Source organism: Podarcis filfolensis (assembly GCF_964270895.1).
Source record: "Podarcis filfolensis genome assembly, chromosome: 5".
NCBI lineage: Eukaryota > Metazoa > Chordata > Lepidosauria > Squamata > Lacertidae > Podarcis > Podarcis filfolensis.
Window position 1 is genome coordinate 97,100,482 of NC_139608.1, and position 22,622 is coordinate 97,123,103.

Genomic DNA, 22,622 nt, shown 5'->3' on the forward strand with positions numbered 1-22,622 from the left:
TTTGTTTCAGCAGGACTGCTGTTCCAATGTCCTTTTTCACTTAATGGCAATTCCATTCAGGTTTTCCCTGCACCTGCTTGTGACTGCGCTGCTTGCCGGCTTGACCCAAGTGGTGTTTTTTTCAACTTTTTGACAGCCCAGACCTTACAGATGGGGACAGCATGGTTTGCTTCTTGAATCCACCTGCAATTGGAAAAGCAATTGATACTTTCCCTGTATCCTCATATCTCCAAGGACGGCACCACAAGCAGGAGGTCGTGAAGCCATAAGATGTAAACTGGAATCTAATTGCCTGCAAATGAGAAATTAAGTAGACTCACGAATGCCCTGAGCTGGCAAATAAATACTCAGTTGTAATACTAATGCTGGGGGGGGTATGAGAGAAATGTAAATGAAATGCCTTGCAAATGATTCTATTATGAAACCAGCTGGCTTCAATAAATCTACAGCTTCCATCAATATTTTGACTACCCTCAGGATTCAATTTTCTGCTCTTAACATAACTCTGTAGCTAGGTTATCTATCACAATTCAGGCTCAATTGATTCATATGTAACACAGATGGTATGTTAACTCCTGGCACTTGTTCCCAATTGATGCTGTAGCTTAGACTACAAGAACCTGATCTAGAATAATTAAAGTGCATTTGTCATAAACAAACAGCATTTCCACTCAAATTCAGGGTGGGGGGCTTTCACTTGCTAGTATGGAGATTGATTTCTCTTTAGCAAGTGGCCAGCACAAAGCCCTGAGATGGACTGGGATGATTTTATCCCATTACGAATAGCAAGTTCAGTGGGCTAAGGCTTCAGATGAAGTTCTGGGTGGGGAATTCTGAATATATACATAGAATCAGTTACACAAACTACATGACAAATCTTACATCTAGTTTGATGAATGAAGAAGACCATTTATACACTTACTGAAGGAAGAATACATAACAACATCATGGGTAAAAATCATAAATTTTACTGATCAAAATCTGAGGTGCCTGCTTAGTTTCCCAGGTCAGAACCCAGAGAAGCAAACTTTGCATTTTTGTGTGGAAAAAGTATGGTATAGTGCTTAGAGTGTCATACTAGGACCTTGGAAACCAGGGTTTAAGCCCCCACTCAGCCATAAAGCTCACTGGACAGCCTTGGGCACATCTCTCAGCCTAACCTAGATTACATTGCAAGGATGAAATAGATATTTCCAGGACTTGCCTTGCATTTTGTGATTGTATTTTTAAAAAATTATTAAGTTTTAAAACAGTTTTTAATGTTGTCTTTTAAGTTGCTGTAACCCACTTTAGGGTGAAGGGCAGATAATTAATAATATAATGGCTGTGAAACGTGGAAAACTTGTTGCTCTCATTAACAAACCCTGGACACATTCTACCAACCATGAACATGTACAGCTCCCAGCCAGTCCTCCCAGTAGAAAAAAATAAGGAAGGAATGAAACGTGTTACCAAATTTTCACTCAGAATTCTAGGGGAGAATTTTGGGAGATAAGGAGGCTGAGTGGAGGAACCAGGGGAGGAGGGAGGAGGGAGATAAATAAATGATGCAACCTTATTGCGTCATATATATCACATTCATATTCCACTTTCCTCAAAGAGGCTTACAAAGCGTCTCTGAAGTTGCCACTGTGAGAATACACACAGTTATTTGCTCGTCCTTTGACAATCAAAATGGCAGCTTTCCAAAATGCAACCTAATCAGTACAGCTGTTGAAGGTAATTTATCCAAAGAGAAGGAAGCGATACAACTCTAATTGCTTTTCAAAGTATCTAATCCACAAAAAGCTGTAATGCTTCAAATTAAATGAAGAATGCCATGGAATTGCCACAGTGCAAGAAGCAAAGATAAAACCGTTTTTGAACAATACACTCACACTGTTCCATGACATCAGAACTGAGGCCACCATAAATATGATTGCCTTAGAATGAGGCTGATCTCTTCAAACCTATATTGCTTAAAAGGTATTTATTGCCTTAAAATTCAAAAGCCCATGATGTTTGATTTCTTTATTGGCATTCTGTTTCCTCTACTCCAAATACTGAATTTATTTCTAGAAGAATTCAGTGTTTCTTGATTCTTCTGGGAGAGCCTCAGGGCATTGATATGCTCTGGTTTATGTAATCAGCATTAATGTACTCCTGCCTAATGAAAGGACTCCAACGGGCTCTTTGAAGGAAGTGCATTCCCACGAATAGCTGAAATAGTCAATTAAGACCTATATGTGCTATACACATTCATATACAGTGGTACCTCGGGTTACATACGCTTCAGGTTACATACGCTTCAGGTTACAGACTCCACTAACCCAGAAATAGTGCTTCAGATTAAGAACTTTGCTTCAGGATGAGAACAGAAATCGTGCTCTGGTGGCGTGGCGGCAGCAGGAGGCCCCATTAGCTAAAGTGGTGCTTCAGGTTAAGAACAGTTTCAGGTTAAGAATGGACCTCCGGCACGAATTAAGTACTTAACCTGAGGTACCACTGTATAGTGAACATGTGATCACTGCTCATTATTACAATGTGAAAAGATACTAAATTCAGTCCTAACATTCTAAGTGCACTTTGAACCAAGGACTGGGGACTCAGCTATACAGCTGCAAATAAAACTTTTCAAGTGTGTTGTAAAGTGCATTATACAAATGTGACACTAGATGGCAATGGTGAGCTATGGGAAATTCAATATATTTTTCAAAACTTTTTTTAAAAAAGCATTTTCAAAACTTTTTTATATGTGTTTAGATTCCCCCTGGGTCACACCAGAGTGTTCATGACGTGTATTACATGAGGACTTGCATGTGTGAATGGCCCATTCTGATAAACCACTACAACACAAAGAGGTGCTTCATATCTCCTCACACCACTTGCTTTGCTTAGTTTTACTAACGCTATGAGTGCTCTGTTGCAGACAGAGCAGTTGGTCTGAAACAAACTTTTAGAAAAACTCAACCAGGTCCTCATATGTTATGAGAATTCTCATCTTTTCAAACAGAGTATTTTTAAAATTGAGTTCACACATCAGCTGCTAGACATTTAAGTTTTGAGTAATCAAGAAATGTATGCTTTTAAATCAATGGCAAGAGGGAATTCTACTTTCATACAAGCAAACACAGAAAGAATACTGAAACCTTGTATTATAAATGAAAGAGGTACAGCAGGTCCCCACAGAAATCATGACACTAAAATATCAGGATACTGATTCCTTTTGCCTGTTCTTTGCTGCTTGCCCGCTCTTGTGGAAAGCAAAGCAATATACAAGATGCTTCAGGGTGTGAGTACCAAAGCTTAGATTTATATTTATTTAATATTTTGATTTTTCAAATCATATTTATTTCTTGGAAAATTGGGGACTTTGATTAGGCTAATTTGCAGTGGATCAGAGTGGCATATGTATTTACGGTAAATGGTACCAACAGGTGCCTCCGAAGCATCGCTCCCATACATTATTCCTGAAAAACAAGGATACTTAGGTTCTCTGATTCCTATTAGCTAGAGCTTCAACACCTGCAGGACTCACCGGCCCTTGTGACTGCTTTGGCACCTTACCCACTGCCCACCTCTAGCTATGCACTTATTGGGAAAGCCATCCATCACTTATAATGTCCCACTATGCCCTGGCCTAAGGAATTGTTATAATGAGGTTGGGTCATGCTTTCACTGGCAGAAAGTTCATTCTACAGCAGGTATCTTCAACCTTTCCAAACCCAGGATCCAATCTGAACCCAAATATGCATCTGGGGACCTTTTGTAATCTTTTGCCATATATTTTCATGGTGGTAGTGCTCCTGTTGTGACCCACATTGTTTTAGCCATGATGCTCTAGGTCATGGGTAGGCAAACTAAGGCCCGGGGGCCGGATCCAGCCCAATCGCCTTCTCAATCCGGCCCGCGGACGGTCTGGGAATCAGCGTGTTTTTACATGAGTAGAATGTGTGCTTTTATTTCAAATGCAGCTCTGGGTTATTTGTGGGGCTTAGGAATTCGTTCATTCCCCCCCACAAAATATAGTCCGGTCCCCCACGAGGTCTGAGGGACAGTGGACCGGCCCTCTGCTGAAAAAGTTTGCTGACCGCTGCTCTAGGTCCTGAGCTAGTTTGTCCAGAAACCCAGATAAGACAGTCACAAGATGCCTGAAGCTGTACCGAAGGGCAGGGGGGGGGGATTTCTGCTGACTCACAGAGAATTAACCTTCCCCCCTCAACACAGGTTGGAGTGGACCTCCTTCAAATTAACCCCATGATGGGAGGAAGGTGTTTTGCCTCTACCTCCAGGGATCCTTGCAACAACCTCTCACCACGCACATCCTGCCTCTCAAATTGAGACTCTCTTAATCGGTATCTTACATATATTAGCACACCATAAACTTAGCACCAGGAAAACCAGTGTTCAGCTTTACCAATGCTTTGTGCAAATTATTCTCTCAGTCACTGTAAAAAGAATACAATAATAATAATTGCCCTACTTAACAAGGTAGTCATGAGGACAAAGAAGATCTTCTGTAGTTTTAATGCAATAAGTAATAAAAGTGACAAGAGAATGGATTGCAATTTCAGCTCACATAAATAGTTATATTGCAATTTAACTAATGAAGCAGGGCTGAAAATTCCATGGTTGTTCTGGCTAGATAAAATGTTACCTAATTATTTGGAGCATAAGGCAGTAAATATACTTAGTGACTAATTAGTCGTCTGCTCTAATTAATTTTGGAAACTTTAAAGGATGACTGGTGAGATGTTTTCTGCTTTTGATTGAAGCATTTTTCATATTTTAGACGGTAAAGTGATTACACCAAGGCTGTTATCTTCCCTGCTCACTGAGACTGCTGAGAAGGCAAACCGTTAGTGCTGTGTTGAAAATTTCAACTGCGTTTTTTACCCCCACCATTCTCCATCAATTAATGAGAAAAGAAAATGCATTCAAAAAGTATCAAAAGGTGGGGGATAATTTTTATGGAATTCTGATAGGGGGTTGGAGGGTCTTTGTTGCCTTACTTTCAAGGCGGCTGGAGCATTGGTCAGTGTCTGCAAATCAGCTCTCTGGTTGTCTACACTCTGCAGTCTTCCCTGGTGTCCATATTTCCTAAAAAGCCCATGACATGCATGGCTGGCCTTTTCTATAAGGAGGTGGCCTGCTGTGTGCCTGAAAACTATTCGTTGTGAAACTTCATTTCAAAATTAAAGCCAGTGAGCGCGCCAATCTCTGTGGCAAATCTCAGGGCCCATGAGGTGAAGTGATGCAGCTGCTGGGGGCAGAAGAATCCCAAGGGTGCCCCCCGCCTCCGCCACTACCAGACAAGTACGGAGAAGTGGCAGCTGCGGTAAGCAAGGATGTGATGGGGGCAGGCAACACCTTCCCATTTCACAGGGTGGGCCTGTTCCTTCAGGGGGAGTAGAACCCCTGCAATACGAGCTTGTACAGTTAATCCCCAGACCTGGTAACCACCCACCCGCAGCAGCTCCATTTTGTCAGGCTTCTGCCTCTGTTTCTTAGCCCCCATCCAGCCCATCACCAATCCAGCCCCTTCACAGCCTCTCCTGCTTGTGATGGAACGGAGAGCCATCAGCGTCCTGATGGTAATACGCTCCAGATGCCCGACTGACAGCTCTCCCGGCAGTTTTGTATAGATGTTGAATAACAGGAGACACATATGCCACCGTTCCGCAGAATTACCACAGCATGTGCAGAATTCAGGAGCGAAAGCTTTTCCTTCCTTCCTTCTAGAGCATGTTAACTTACACTTTTGGGTTGTGAATAGATGCTTGGAACTGCATGAGCACTGCCTGTTGGAATCCCTGAAGTGGATTATGGCTCCTGCCTGAACCCCAAGTTTGGCAACGTGAAACGAACTACACAGAACAGTAAAAATGGAAGAATAAGTTAGGCAAAAGCAGAATGAACTAATATGTTCGGAGTGCAGATTTAAAACATTTTTTTGAGCATGCACAGCTCTGCTCATACTTTTGAGATGCACACAGAAGGCAAAAATCACTTTGGCTCCATGTTCACCGTACAGTTAAAGCACATTTAAAGCACATGCAGGGCACAAAGGACCATGGGAACTGAAGTTTGTTAAGAATGCTGGGAGTCATAGCTCTGTGAGGGGATGAATGACAGTTTCCAGAATTCTTTGGAGCGAGGGTGTGCCTTAAATGTATAGTGAGCAGGCAACCTTGGCTTCAAAACCAAAAGGGTTTTGTGTCTTGTTTGTGCTTAAAATGTTGCTGTTAGCGTGTGTAAGTTTTAAAGTAACTGCAGCAAATGCCGTGTGTGTTGCAATTTCACCTTCATGATATGATCAAAGAATGGAATTTGGAATCTCCTCTCGCCCCCAAAGTCTCTTCCCTCAGCACACCTGAAATGGTGCCCTTGCTTTTCACTTCCTCTCACAAGTTTCCTTCAATGCACATTTCTTGTTAGGAAGAACAGCTTCAATTCTTTACGTAACTAAAGAAAAGTGCGCACCAATGGAAAACTGTACACCATTTGGGTGGGATCTTTGCACTGGTGGAGGAAGAGGAGTGGGGGGGGAGCACACCACCCCCGGCAGAGCAATCCTGGTGGGGTGCCATCAGGGCTGCCCGCCCCCCAGGACACGCACCACACCCCTGCGGGCGGCGTGCCACGTCCCTGGGACGCACGCCAGCCCCGCCCCTGCCCGCTCTCCACCCCACCCCAGTGCCAGAGCATGAAGCTCCGCCACTGGATCTTTGGAGCCCCTGTGAGCTGAAAGTGTTTTGTTCATATTGGTTGGTTTGATCTGCCTGCTATGGAAGAGTGAAACCCATCTCTTCTGCTGAGAAGGAAGCAGTAATGAGAGAAAAAACTAGAACAGGATTTCTCTGCTCATGGGCTGGAGGTTCCTTTTGCCTTAGGACAAGGCTGCTAATTAGAACGAGGCAAACACAACGCAAGCTGATTTGTCATACAATATGGGTGTTGTTTTTTCCTCCACCTTGCTTTGGGAACTTGTTGTCACAAAAGAAGCTATTTATGATCAAACTGCCATATAGTGTGCTTTGTACTGCTGTCAGGTTTTTGTAGCGGTTTTTTTTTGACAAATCACCCTGGCACAGAGAAGCCCTGGCAGATAAGTGACATATATTTCAGTGACATCTGCTGCCTCTGATTGGATGTGTGACAGTTTGCTTCAGGGTGGCCAGTACCAGTTTTCTATTATTGAGCACTCTGCCTTGCTTTCATTGCTCTTCTGCCTCACATTAGGAAAAGGTAAAAGAGAAGAAGGAACAACCACCCTCCCTGGCCCCTTCTTCCATCAGCTTCATGATCATTAGCTGCACAGTTCTTGTGATCAGTCACAGCCTATACCACCTATTCTGTTCTCATGTAGCATAAAATGTTATCCTTTGCTGTCAGGAAATGCGAGAAGGGAAATCATCCAGAGACTGAAATCTGCTCTGGCTTGCCTTCTGCAAAGGCAGCAGGGTTGCAATTGTTGGGGGAAAGAAAGCGGTTCCAGCAATGGCTGCAGAAGAAATGGAACAGAGGCTTCCCCAGGGGGGCTTCTTGGCTGGTTAAACTGGGAACCTGTAGAGTGCTGTGCAATGAGCAGCCTCCGGGCAGAGTCCGCAGCCCACCCACCCCATAGAAGAGAGGAGCTACTTTAGAAGTCAGGGGCTGAACATGGTAAACCTGATAGTAGCAGATTCCTCTGGTGGGCACTGAATCCCTACAAGTGTATGGAGGGTGTTTGATGAAGTGGAGAGCTTCTAATGTGAAGCATGCACAGCAGGGCCGGCCCACCCATGAGGCAGGTGGAGGCAGCTGCTTCATGAAGTGGAAGCCCAAGAGACAGTTCCCCTGTGGACGCCCCACTGGAGACAGAGAAGTGGTAGAGGCAACAGCTTCCAGCAAGATCTCATGCAGCTCTCTCCTGCACCACAGTCCAGGTGAGCAGAGGCACGAGAAGCTGCCGCCGACCCTCCTCCTGCTCTCTGCCCCCAGGTCAGACCTGACCCGGGAGCGGAGCTGTGGCCAGGCTCGAGTGCCACAGCCCAGGAGAGTGGGTGGCAGCTGAGGCTGGTGGCATTGGGCTGTTGCATGAGGAAGTTGCCCCCACAGCTCCCTCCCGTGCAAGAGTCAGGCTCTGATGAGGGAGCCTGTCGTGGGGGCACCTGGTCACACCCCCTCAAAAATGCGTTGGGACCACAGCCCTCAGAAGGTGGTAGGCTCTCCCACCCTGGAGGATTTTGGATGGCCACCTGTCATGTCCGATTTAGTTGAGATTCTTGTATTACAGGGGTTGGACAAGATGACTCTACAATTTTATGTTTCTATGCCTAGGACACGTCATCCACTAACTGGCCATTATGCTACTGAACTTGTCAGTAAAACTGTGTTCTGGCAAGTACCCCGTGCCAGGTGACTGAGAAGCCAATGCCATCCCAACCCAACCGATACTGTAGTCCAAAGAACTCCTGATCACTTAACAGTATTTGATAATAACAGCAACGGACTAACTAATCATTGCTGGAGCTGGCAGCACTGCTCTCCTAGCAGACCATTTGGACTTTTTTACTACTAAGTTTCTGCTAAGTTTCAAAAGTGGCAAAGAAGTCCAGGAGAGAAACCAGGAGGAAACCCGCCCAGAGTGGAAAAGATGGGAGAGAGCCAAGCAGCACTGGCCAAGGGCGTTCCTGAACTTCCGTTCCATCTCTAACTTATTTCCATCCATAAGAAGGCAGCCTGCAACCACCTGGCCATATATGCATCTGTTTAGTGTACACAGCTAAAGAGAAACCTAATTCAATTACCTTAAATGTCTATAAAATCCTTCTCTAAAAGACATGATGAAGTGAGAACTACTAATAATGCATACAGATCAACCAATGCTTGACAAATGGAGTGCAAGGAAAGAGACAAAAGGGAATGAGTGCCTGTGGCACTGATGTTTTGAAATAAAAGTGTCTTGTAATCTCCATGCACACAGGGAATTGCTCCTTTCTGTATGCTTTTAACATGCAGAGGTCTTACAGCTGAAAGCAGATTCAAGAGTGCTAGCAGCTTCTGCTAGAAATATAACATGTGAATGGGATGGTATGTAATCAAGAAGGACGGTCATGGTCCTCCAAGTAGGCTGACATCATATGTTGTTTTATTCACACAATACATTTGCCTACTTAAACATTGCCCAATATTATTATTATTCATATTATTATTATTATTCATATTATTATTATTATTCATATTATTATTATTATTATTAATCACCTGTTATGTTACCTACTTCAGAACAGTAAGGACTAAACACATGTATTGCATGGGCAACTACTGGCTACTAATATCTAGAACTGAGGTGGCCACCCTCAATGTTTTAACCTGTTTTTAGCATGTTAAAAATCAAATGGTTTCTTTCCCAATTCTCCTGTGTGAGATGCACCTGAAACAATGGCTCTTTAAATGCATAGCACCATGTTTTCCTAAAATATCAGATGTAGCACCTAGCATGCTGGAAAGAAGGTGTTAAGGATACGTGTATGTGTGTTGTGTGTGTGGTGTGTGTGTGTGTGTGTGTGCGAGCATTAGAACAAAATCTGAAAATAGGGTTGTCCATCAGCCAGAAAAAAGGTCACTGACTGTTCAGGGTTTGTTTTTTGTTTTATTTTGATGTCTGGGCCACTTGCCAGATTTTTTGTGTGCAAAGTCTAGAAATCTGAGTTGGTTGAAGGATTATTATTTTTAAAGTCAGCTTCTACTTTTTCATTTAGTGCACGTTCTTGAGCTGGGGCATCTTCCCCACAGAGGCTAGTGGCGCAGGGCGCCAAGTTCTGGAGGACGCCAGGGAAAAGGCGGAGGCTGGACGCGGCGCCACCCGGCATCAGCTCGCCGCCCTCGCCCACCTCAGCCATGCCGCACCGAAGCAGCGCTGCACCCGGAGCCTCCGTCTGCCATGGCCACCACGGCACGAAGCGGCCAGCTGAGCCAGGAGGAGCCGCCCTCCGGCCGCTAGCCTCCAGCCGCCGTCCTCACCTAAAAAACTCTGGGAAAGGGGGGCACCGAAGGGAGCTTTGCACCACGGAGCCGGATATGCTTAAGACGGCCCTGTTCTTGATCTGTGTAGCCCACGCATGTATGTAAGATGCCTAGGTCACCGAGCACAGTAACAGTGAGCCATTTCACCCTCTAGTGCAAGGTAAGCAGCCACGTCTGAAGTCCTTGCTTGCTCCCCCTCAGAGAGCAAAGCGAAATCTCCAATGGCTGGAAGGAAATGGAGGTGGCATTGGCAGTGGGTACATGCAGGAGGTCGCAGGTTTAATTCCCACTGGCTGGCTTGCTTGCTTGCTTGCTTGCTTGCTTACTTACTTAGCCAAACCTTTATTAGGCATTACAAATATAGGCCATCATAAAACATCCATACAGTATATATAAAAATTAAAATATATACAAATAAACAGCCATGTAAAATATGTAATAACGAGGATTTTCATTGGAATTTCCCCCCGCTATATGGTGCCATTTGCTACTCTAAGAGATACTATTGACAAAAACCAAACCACCCTTGCAGTAACTTCTAGGTTAATGTCAGACAGATAGAATCTTATACAGTGGTACCTCGGGTTACAGATGCTTCAGGTTACATATTACAGACTCAGCTAACCCAAAAATAGTACCTCGGGTTAAGAACTTTGCTTCAGGATGAGAACAGGAATCGCACGGCAGCAGGAGGAGGCCCCATTAGCAGTTTCAGGTTAAGAATGGACCTCCAGAACAAATTAAGTTCTTAACCAGAGGTACCACTGTATTTTCACTGTGTTGTGATGTTAGACTACCCCAAAAAGGGGGATAACACGTGTTTACACAGCTGGTTGTACAATGGACAGTAGAAAATGATATGTTCTACAGTGTCTGGCACATTCAAAGAACATCCGCAATATATATCATTTTGGGGGTGTTTGAATATCTGCCCTTGACAAAAGCTGAGGGGGAAATATTTCAGTGGGCCGACATAAAGGCCTTGCGTTGGACTGGAATTACTAATTTTGAGATATAAGTGACCCTGTTATCTGTTGTATTTAAACCATAGAACTTGGGGGAGCAAATTTTATTTACAGCTGACTCAATGTTTTGTTTTTCAATATGAATATTGAGAGAAATATATTGCTCACTTGAATTATAAAAGAGTTCCAACAAGTCAATGCCAACAGATCTGATTTTGCTATGTAAGAGTTGGATCCATCTGGATTTAAGTAAGTCAGAGTAAAAGACGTTTCAGACCTCTCCTTGACAGTGATAATAATCCCCACTGGCATCTCCAGGTGGAGACTGGGAGAGACTCCTGCCCAAAGTCCCAGAGAACAGTGTGGTCAATATTGAGCGAGCTGGAACGATGGTCTGACTCATAAAAAAACTATGGTTCTTCTGGCTCAACCCAGCCTGCCTGCTATTATCATTCACAGGAGCAGATCTATCCTATTAGCCCAGAGCCTCTGCTATCTCTCCCAGACCAGGCTCCATCCCTGGTCCCTCCCTGGTCTCTCCCAGTAACATGCTTTCTTAAAAAATTTTTAGAAGGCATAATTACTAAGACAATTAGCAGGGTAATTTGTGTGTATGGTGCCTGCCTGATGACCAGAGACAAGAAAACATGCTTCTTTGTCAATATCAGAAAATGAGGTAGAGTTAACAGTTAATACTATTAATATTATTAATTAATTGCAGACGCAAAATTTCATTGCAAAAAGTTGCTGAGGGAGTATGAGGAATCTAAAAGAGAGCCATTTTGCTGTAAAGCAAAAAAAAGGATACTGAGGGTTGCAATTGCTGTTTTTGTTGCCCAGAGGCTGGAATGTATAAGTAACATTTCTTCCCCCTCCCCTCCAAGCATCCCCATGTGAGCTTCCTGTGGTTATCTTTTGGAGCCATGTTATTCCTCCGTGTTGCTAAGAGGTTTCCATGGCAATTCTAATATTGAATTAGGGAAGTCAAATTATTCTGGTTAACACATCACCTTCGGAGGTGCCTGAGAAAGCTATGCATGATCAAGCAAACAGGGAACAGGAAGCAAAGAACAGCAGGCGGGGGGGGGGGGGGATTCAGAGGCATCAGAAGACAATTCTCTCTAACAAATGTGGACCAAACTTAAGATGGGACACTTTGGGTGGGATCTGTAATGAATGGTCCTGGCCCAAATGCATCTGTATGGCAACCTTGCAAAGAAGTACGTAGTGTCATGGTTAGCGTGTCAGACAAGGAGACCAGGAGACCAGGGTTTGAATCCCCACTCAGCCATGGATCACACTGGGTGACCTCGGGCCAGTCATATTCTCTCAGCCTAACCTACCTCGCAAAGTTGTTGTGGGGATTAAATGAGGGGAGAACCACATGTGCCACCTTGAGCTGCTTGGACGAAAGGTGGGATATAAATGTAACGATAAATCAATAGTGGTAAATATATACTGGTCCAAATATATGTAACCAGCCCATCTGTATGGCATAGCCGTACATGTCCAGTCCAGAAGACTTGTTTTTGTCACCATAGGTGAAAGCAAGTGGTTATTGACATCCCAGCCACTCCTGTCTGTAGATAGTGAGGAAGTGCTGTGGCCTTGAGATCTGAGAAAGAGGTCGGGGGGGGGGGCTGGTCAAGCTCCCCACAGCACCTCTGAGTGTTGCCAATGGAAGAAAAAATTCATTCTATAGCTGTAGCACATCACCAGCACTACATTGGCTTCTGTGAAACTTTACAGCAGCTGTAGATTTGATTGCTCTCTGCTACACTATTAGTTTCCATATTAATGCTTTCAGTAGCATTGCACAGATCATAAAATTCATTGACTGCAGAGCTCATCACTTCGTATTATCTTTAGAGTTGCATTGGAGGCATTAAAGAGCTTTATTATTTCTGCTTAAAATGCCCCCATGTTCCTATTTTCTTACACTCATCTTAATGGCATCTCTTTTACCAACGGTAAAACAGCTCAATAGTAACTCCACCTTGCCTACGGAAGCATTTGCCATCCCTTGTGAGAGATCAATACTTTGCAAAAGCAATAAACTGGCTATAAAGAATATGGGCTCCTTACTTTATTTTAAAAAGCAAATCATTGTCTTGCCTTATTTAAAAGGTGGGCTGAAAGCACCATACTGTGCCAGTCTTCAGCAAAGCCAGCGGTGGTATTCCTCAAAATAGATTTGAAGCCAGAAGAAGGAAGAAGGAAGTTAAGGGCTGTCCACAGAATGCATCATATGTTTGTAGACCTCCAAATTATATGGGATTTACACCTGTTTATGTTTTCAGGCTCCCCCCTAATAATCCCCCCGTATCTTGGGGATGCTGTAGATTGCTGAGACTTCTGTGAGAGATCACTAACACTCCAGGGTGCCACAATGAATAAAATATTTGGGGGGCAGGTATAAGTGACCACAAGGTGCAGCATGCAGACACCATTTGAATGGCAATGCCCATCAACTTGTGGGGTGCAGCCCCCTCAAATATTTTATGGTGTAGCACCCTGCTTGTGGTTAACGCTTAGCTGGAATGAAATATTCAATGCAGCAATAGAGAAATTAAAATAATAATTTATTTGTCAGACAAATAAATGAGAGACACAGTGGTATATGGTTACCAAAGCTCTGCCCACTCCAGCCCTGATGGTCAGCACTTATATTTCCTCAGCTCAGCCCCCTTGCTCCTCCTTTGGCTGCCTCTGTCCAATCAGCCTGGTTGAAATTCCTATTGGCTGTTTGCTAGAACCAATCATAAAAGATACACCCATTTCCTATTGCCTTTTATGGGAGACAAAGAGCTATATTTCCTTCTATCTATAAATGGCAAATAAGTAGTCATATATCTTAGATTAACATTATTATACCTTAATTATTATACCTTAATTAACATTTCACCTTTTGCCCTATTGCCCTATTCACTGCAAAACAGATGGCTAAAACAGATGGTGCATGGTTTTTTAATTTTTTATCTTAAAAGGATCTTGGGTTCTCCTCTCACACATTATCAATGAAAGATCTCCTTCTTTGGAGGTCTTTAAGCAGAGGCTTGACAACCATATGTCAGGAGTGCTCTGATGGTGTTTCCTGTTTGGCAGGGGGTTGGACTCGATGGCCCTTGTGGTCTCTTCCAACTCCATGATTCTATGATTCTATGATTCTATGAAATAAGAATCTAACATAAGAATCTAACATTTCTTACTTTCTAAATCTTTTGCATAATTGCATTTAAGCCAATATATTTCATACATTAACATATATAGCTTTTTAGAAGGAAAGGAAAGGCCTTTTCAAAGTAAAAACGGAACTTAATAAAAACAGTTTTGAAAGCAACCCCTTAGATCTACACCCCCCTTTTCAAGTCAGCTGCTGTTTCTATTAGCTCTTTCCCTTTTAGCCTTAGGAAGATGTGGCTCAAGTTTAATGGGAGGCACAATAATTATTACTATTTACCAATTCTTAATTGTGTTTTTTGTAGCTTGATTGTATTCTATAATTTGTATGGTCAGTGTGACCTTTTGCTCCCAGCCTGCAATTTCCTTTTACAACCCTGAAATACTGCTATAGATAATGGGGCCCTTGAACAGGAAGATAAACAGCTGCCAGAGTATTCAGCCACCTGATTTATGCCTGGCATGAGAGATACAAACATTTGCAAATATATATTTTTAAGCTCATTTTAAAATACAGATCTTGATCAAATGCCTCATAATACAGATCTTGATCAGATGCCTCATTGGGGGCTGAAGGGACCTTGGCTCCTAGGAGTTGGCTCCTATGCTCATCCTTATACGGGAACTTCAATTTCCAGGATTCCTAATATATTTATTAACGGTTAAACCAATTTAAGTTGGTAGCACAGATTTGCCCCAGCAAAGAGTGGCCATGTGCCCTATTTTGCACATGACCGTCCTCTATTTTGCAGGGATTTCAGAGAACAGTCCTCTCTGTGAAGATGTACCCTATTTGAATGGCGAGTTTAAATGGCTATACCCAGTGCTTTTTTTCCGGGGGGTACGCATACCCCTAAACATTTTGTGAATCTTAGTACTTTTGTCCATTTACTGTATTTATTTTCCCCGATTTGAACTATAAAATGGTGATTTTCCTGAGTCAGAATAAGAGTACCCCTAAACATTTTTTTAGGGGGGAAAGCACTGGCTTTGCGGACCATCGGCTGGGTGAGGACTGCAGGGCCTGCTCCCTTCCAGGGCCTTTTCCAACTGGCCCAGGGAGCGTGGCCCAGGCCCTTATTTGGAACAAACTTTTTGGGAAGGGTGGGAAGTGTTCTGCCATTGCTTCCCTGTTCCAGGTGGTTAATGTGCTTTAAAATGTCCTCAAGCAGTCGGTGGCAATTTAAATTTTTATTTCTTTTTTTCCTTTTTTACTTTGTTGGGGGTGGGTGGGATGGATATTTGGTTGGGGATTAATTTTAGTATAATTGTTCTGTTCCTTTTTGTTGTTGTTGTTGTTTTATTGGTTCTGTATAGTTTGTGTTTTGTTTTTAAGGGGCGGGATCAGGGCTGCCTGGGAGTGGGGCCCCAGCCAACACGATGGCTGGGACAAGTTCCACAGGGGGAGAAGCATTGGGACATCCGATCTCGGTGATCATGGGCAGGAGGCGGAGTTACGCTAAGACCAGACCATGTCATTACTGAGGAGGCAGGTTTAGTCGTTGTTTGAAGACTATCCCTGCCTCCATGGGCACAAGATGTTGGACATAACATTATGTTTGCGGACTGGGAACAGTTGTGGACCACCGGTATGAAATTTACGGCATGTAATGCCTTAAGAGAGAATATTATGAAAATGATATACAGGTGGTACATGACCCCAGTCAAGCTTGCAAAAATATATCACCTGCCCGATAATAAATGTTGGAAATGTAAAGAGACTGAAGGTACATTCTTTCACCTTTGGTGGACGTGCCCAAGAATTAAGGCCTTCTGGGAAATGATTTATAATGAAATGAAAAAGGTATTTAAATATACCTTTCTGAAGAAACCAGAGGCCTTTCTTCTGGGCATTGTTGGCCAATTGGTGCCAAAGAAGGACAGAACTTTCTTTATGTACGCTACAACAGCAGCAAGAATACTTATTGCAAAGTATTGGAAGACACAAGATTTACCCACTTTGGAAGAATGGCAGATGAAGATGATGGACTATTTGGGCCTGGCAGAAATGACTGGCAGAATCCGGGACCAGAAAGAAGAGGCGGTGGAAGAAGATTGGAAGAAATTTAAAGACTATTTACAGAAATATTGCAAAATTAATGAATGTTAGAATGATGTTGGATAGAAATTAAGTGGTTTCCAGCTGTAATGCTTTAAGAATATGGAAGAAGGGTATAATTAGGTAAAAAAAAATAACTAAAATGGTGTTGGATTGGAAATAAGTGGTATTGGCAACAAAGTTAATAAGAATATGCAAAAATGAATTGATAATGTATGAAAATATTGAGTTATAAAATGTTAAGCTATAGAGACAAGATAAATGAAAGAGGGTAAGGATTTGCTGATTTGATTATTTAAATGGGAATACAAGAAGGGGAGGTGTGAGGAAGTCAAAGAAACAAGTTTTATGTTATGAAAAATAATTGTTTTTAATTTTTCTTGTTGTTTCTGTATGTTTTATTTATCTTTTTATTTTTTATTTTTTCTCTTTTATTATTATGTGTTTTTGTATATTTGTCTTTGTAAAATCTTAATAAATATTTCTTAAAAAAAAAAAAAGAAGACTATCCCTGCCTCCGGGTCTTTCCTTGACCAGATGGATACTGGAATCAACAGGGGAAACCTACATGACCTGAAGGTGTTGCTGTGTAATGCCAGGTCAATGATGAATAAAACCACTGCCATCCACGACCTGATTGTGGATGGAGGATTTGACCTGGCATGTGTGACAGAGACCTGGTTGGAGGAAGCAGATGGGCCTGTCCTTGCCGCTGCTTGCCCACCAGGTTTCTCTTACACACAGCAACCCAGGTCATGTGGGCGGGGAGGGGGGGGGTTGCAGTGATTTTTAGGAAGACACTAGCTTGCACCAGGCGTCCTACTGGGAAGATCCAGTTTTCTGAGTGCATGTTCTGGAAGTTGGGCAATAGGGGCAGTACAGGATTCCTTTTGGTGTACCGGCCTCCCCGCTGCACCAAGGATTCCCTCTCTGAGCTGCTTCAGGTCGTGGCGGATTTTCTCCTGGAGACACCTAGTTTGGTTGTCCTAGGGGGTTTTAACATCCATGCCAACACGACCTTACAAGGGGCTGCTCGGGACTTCATGGAAAGCATGGCCTCCATGGGGCTGTCCCTGAATAAGTTTGGCCCAACTCATAGTCATGGACATGCCTTAGACCTGGTGTTCACTTCTAGTGACGTGGGTGATCTGACACTAAGTAAAAGTGAAACAAAAGAAATGCCATGGTCAGATCACTTCCTGGTGCAACTGGACTTCTCCGTGACCCTTCCCCTCTGCAGGGAGGTGGGACCAATTCGGATGGTCCGCCCCCGCCACTTAATGGATCCAAATGGTTTCCAGAGAGTGGTAGGGGATGCTTTATCCCATGTTGATGGCCTTTCAGCTGATTCCCTGGTGGCCTGCTGGAATGCGGCGTTAACCAGGGCTATCGACTGTCTGGCTCCGAAGCGCCCTCTCCGATTGCATGGAGCCCGGACAGCCCCGTGGTTTTCTTCGGAGCTGAGGGCGATGAAACAATCGCTGAGACGGCTAGAGCATCGGTGGCAAAAAACTCACTCCGAATCTGACCGGACACAGGTTACAGCTCAACGTCGAGCCTAACAAGTGGCGATAGCGACGGCGAAGAAGACTTTCTTCACCGCCTCTATTGCATCTGCAGAAAATAGTAGCAGGAGACTCTTTCAGGTGGTTCGCAATTTAATGGAACCACCTTTACCACCGGGGCCTTGTAAAGACCCCAAGATCTCCTGCAACGAAGGAGCTAGACACCACCGTGGGAGCAGGGCTGGGGTGGGAGAGTGCTAGAGCTCTGTCTGGTCAAGTTGCATGGAATCAATTTCAATCCGTTATCCCCGAGGATGTGGACAGGCTGCTTGGACGCGTGAAACCAACCACCTGTCTCCTTGATCCTTGCCCATCCTGGCTAATAAAAGCAAGCCGGGAAGGGCTGGGCAATGGGCTCTGCGGGGTGGTGAATGCTTCCCTCTGTGAGGGAACATTCCCAGATCCGCTGAAAGAGGCGGTCATTAAACCGCTTCTTTAAAAACCATCTTTAGACCCAGCCAGTATGGCCAACTATCACCCAGTCTCAAATCTTCCATTCTTGGGCAAGGTGATTGAGCGTGTGGTTGCTGAACAACTCCAGGCACGCCTGGAGGATGCGGACCATTTGGATCCCTTCCAATCGGGATTCAGGCCTCATCATGGGACTGAAACTGCCTTGGTCGCGCTGGTTGATGATCTCCGGCGAGCTAGGGACAAAGGTGAGAGTTGTTTCCTAGTTCTGCTGGATCTCTCAGCGGCCTTTGATATAATCGACCATAACATCCTTCTGGGCCGTCTAGAGGGGCTGGGAGCTGGGGGCACTGTTATACAGTGGTTTCGGTCCTTTCTCCTGGGCCGTGTTCAGAAAGTGGTGGTGGGGGATAAGTGTTCAGACCCCTGGGCCCTCACTTGTGGGGTGCCTCAGGGTTCCGTCCTCTCCCCCATGCTTTTTAACATCTATATGAAGCCGCTGGGAGAGATCATCAGGGGTTTGGACTGGGTGTCCATCAATATGCAGATGATACCCAGCTCTACCTCTCTTTCAAATCAGAACCAGTGAAGGCGGTGAAGGTCCTGTGTGAGTGCCTGGAGGCGGTTGGAGGATGGATGGTGGCTAATGGATTGAGGTTGAATCCTGACAAGACAGAAGTACTGTTTTGGGGGGACAGGGGGCGGGCTGGTGTGGAGGACTCCCTGGTCCTGAATAGGGTAACTGTGCCCCTGAAGGACCAGGTGCGCAGCCTGGGAGTCATTTTGGACTCACAGCTGTCCATGGAGGTGCAGGTCAATTCTGTATCCAGGGCAGCTGTCTATGAACTCCACCTGGTACGCAGGCTGAGACCCTACCTGCCCACGGACTGTCTCGCCAGAGTGGTGCATGTTCTGGTTATCACCCGCTTGGACTACTGCAATGCGCTCTACGTGGGGCTACCTTTGAAGGTGACTCGGAAACTACAACTAATCCAGAATGCGGCAGCTAGACGGGTGACTGGGGGCGGTCGCCGAGACCACATAACACCGGTCTTGAAAGACCTACATTGGCTCCCAGTACGTTTCCGAGCACAATTCAAAGTGCTGGTGTTGACCTTTAAAGCCCTAAATGGCCTCGGCCCAGTATACCTGAAGGAGTGTCTCCACCCCCATCGTTCTGCCTGGACAATGAGGTCCAGCGCCGAGGGCCTTCTGGCGGTTCCCTCATTGCGAGAAGCAAAGCTACAGGGAACCAGGCAGAGGGCCTTCTCTGTAGTGGTGCCCGCCCTGTGGAACGCGCTCCCATCAGATGTCAAAGCGATAAATAATTACCTGACATTCAGAAGACATCTTAAGGCAGCCCTGTTCAGGGAAGTTTTTAATCTGTGATATTTTAGTGTATTTTTGGTTTCTATGGAAGCCGCCCAGAGTGGCTGGGTAAACCCAGCCAGATGGGCGGGGTACAAATAATAAATTATTATTATTATTATTACTATGCCATAAAAAGGTAGAGCTGGAGCCCATGAACAGTCAAAACACTGAGCAGGCACCGGAGTCTGCTCTTCCGTTGTGGTGAGATGTATTGCATCACTGTCTAAATTATAATAATTCTTGGAAAATTGTGTCTTTCTGTACAAAGTACCATATGCAAATGTTCTGCCAATTTGTGCCCCCTTTTTGGCAGTGCATAATTGGCCACCTTAGCTGAGCAGTATTTTATTTACACAACGCTCATGCGTTTTATATGGCTAGTGCAACACAGAACTAAAAGACAAGAGTTGTGGATGCACAAAGCCTTAGGCAAGATCTCTTGATACACACACACATCTCACTGCTCACAATAAGGAAATGGGAATAGCGACTCATCTTTCCAGGCTGTTGCCAGGATTGCTGACAAAATGCACGTAAAGCACTTTGCACATTCTGAATTGTGACATCATACCATCACTGCTGGTAGTACTGTTGTTGCTGCTGCTGCTGCATTAGTATTACATTTTAAAATCAATGCTCTTAGGCACTTTATTCAGCATGCCACTGGCCTCCCCATGCAGGATGCAAGGAGAGCGAACTGCTGCCCTGTTTGCTCTTGTGCTACAGCAATAACACAAGGTAACCTCTAGATTAGATTACTGCAACACATGGGGCTGCCTCTGAAGACGGTCTAGAAACTTCACCTGGTGCAGAATTCAGCAGCCAGGTTGCTCACCGGGGCAACATAATTTGAGCATGTTACACCGATCCTGGCCCAACTGCATTATCTGCCAATCAGTTTCCAGGCCCCATTCAAATTGCTGGTTTTGACCTAAAACCAGCCTTAAATCCCAGATAAACTAACCTTAAAACCCAGATAAACTACCTAACCAGATAATGCCTTAAACCCCAGATAAACTAACCTTCTTCAGGTGCCTCCTGCACAAGTGGTCCAGAGAGTGACAGCACAAGAACAGGGCCTTTTCTGCAGTGGCTCCCCATTTGTGGAGTGCTCTCCCCAGGGACGCTCACCTGAAACCTTCACTATTTATCTTTAAACACCATGTGAAAACGTTTTTCTTCACCCAGGCCTTTGGCTGATTAAACAACCTATGGCCTTTTGAATGTGTTGGAGATATGGTGGGGGCTTTTTGTATTATGTTTTTTGTTTTACTATTATGTTACTGTATGTGTTTTTTAGGGACGCAGGTGGCACTGTGGGCTAAACCACAGAGCCTAGGACTTGCCGATCAGAAGGTCAGCGATTCGAATCCCCGCAACGGGGTGAGCTGCCAACCTAGCAGTTTGAAAGCACGTCAAAGTGCAAGTAGATAAATAGGTACCGCTCCGGCGGGAAGGTAAACGGCATTTCTGTGAGCTGCTCTGGTTCTCCAGAAGCGGCTTAGTCATGCTGGCCACATGACCCGGAAGCTGTACGCCGGCTCCCTCGGCCAATAAAGCGAGGGAGCGCCGCAACCCGAGCCGGCCACGACTGGACCTAATGGTCAGGGGTCCCTTTACCTTTACTTTATGTGTTTTGTGGTTTCATTTTGTGTTTTTATATTGTAAACTGCCTTGTGATCTTCGGATGGAGGACAGTATATAAATTTAATAAGCAACAACAACACTGCAGATAACTAATGAGTTCTTATAGTTCTTGGTCCCGCAGAATTGAAATTACATGAGGACCAATAAGATTTCATCTGACCCTATAAAGCTGCATTTGAAACAGGAACTGGCCAAAATATAAGTATTCTGTCACTTTCTTTCTTTCTATTCATCTGTAGATCATGGTGGTTTACAACACAAAAAGCGATAGGTCTGTAAAAGTCAGGTCAGCTGCTACAAGATCAAGCACAGCATCATCGACATTCCGGTCAAAGAGATCCCAGCTGAAAACACAGCACTTTACTTTCAAAAAAGTAGTAAATATATGTACTGTATATCCTACTTTGCATCAGGTTATCAATTCCTTGTTGAGTCAGAGCTTAATGAAGACGTGCTGCCTTCTGGTATATGAGAAGATATTGTTAAACTATTCCCCTACCCAACACACAAACAACATCTCATTTAAGGCATTTCTATGTTTCTGTTTATAACTGTTTCCAGAGTGGTTCCCATATAACAGAAGTTAAGACAATGTCCAGAAGTCAAGGCAGTTGGGTTGCTGACTAGTTTCTTCTCAAGATGCTGGTCTTCCATATGCAGGAAGATTGTTTTCTGTAGGAGAACATTTAAACATGGAATTCCCTCTCCTGCATCTAAAATGCTGCATAAATAGATTCCTGCTATATCAAGCCAAAGGTCCATGTAGCCCAGCGCCGTGGCTTCCAAAAATGGCCAGGCAGAAGACAGAGACTTCCTGCTTGTCGCCACCAAGATGGCTGAAATTCCATCGCAGCCGCTCGCACTGGTCGTTAGAGGCTGAGATGAGAGTAATCAGCCTTCCAACCTCCCCCCCCTCCAGGTTCGGAGGGCCTTCTCATCCTCAGTTCGTCCAACACCTGGCCCCAAATTTGGAAGGGACGAGGGGCCAGGGGGCGCTGGATGCATAGCACAGTGAGTTTCCTGGCAACTCTCCAAAGCTGTCTCCATGAGCGACAAACTTCCATTTCTTAAGATGAAAAAATGGATTTAAGTTATGGACATGCTCTGAGCGAGGAGGGGGGAAATATTCTTCTAATTACCAGCCACTGAAGTGCTAAAAAAGGATTTGATCGGAAGAAGGACTATTATCTGCTTGGAGGCATGCTGGAACAGAAAGGGTGTGTGTGTGAGCCTTGTTGTTTTCATTATACTTTATTTTACTATGCTACTCAGCAAAATCCCCTCTAGAAGGTCCGGCTACTTGATTAACTATGAAGCAAGTGAGACTGAAAAAGTTTGGTATTTATTGATATAATATGGGTTTAACAATTATCAACTGTGTGGAGACAACAATTATTTTAAACAAAAAACTAAGGATTTTGACTTTTGGCTTGT

General features: G+C 44.4%; 1 long non-coding RNA gene across 1 annotated transcript; it reads right to left on the reverse strand.

The window, feature by feature from the left end:
- Window positions 1-10: 10 nt before the first annotated feature.
- Window positions 11-6,522, reverse strand: LOC310763125. The gene is made up of 3 exons (XR_014548502.1): window positions 6,283-6,522; window positions 5,737-5,846; window positions 11-292 (listed from the first exon to the last, which is right to left on the reverse strand). It is a non-coding gene; the product is annotated as an uncharacterized lncRNA (long non-coding RNA).
- Window positions 6,523-22,622: the final 16,100 nt, after the last annotated feature.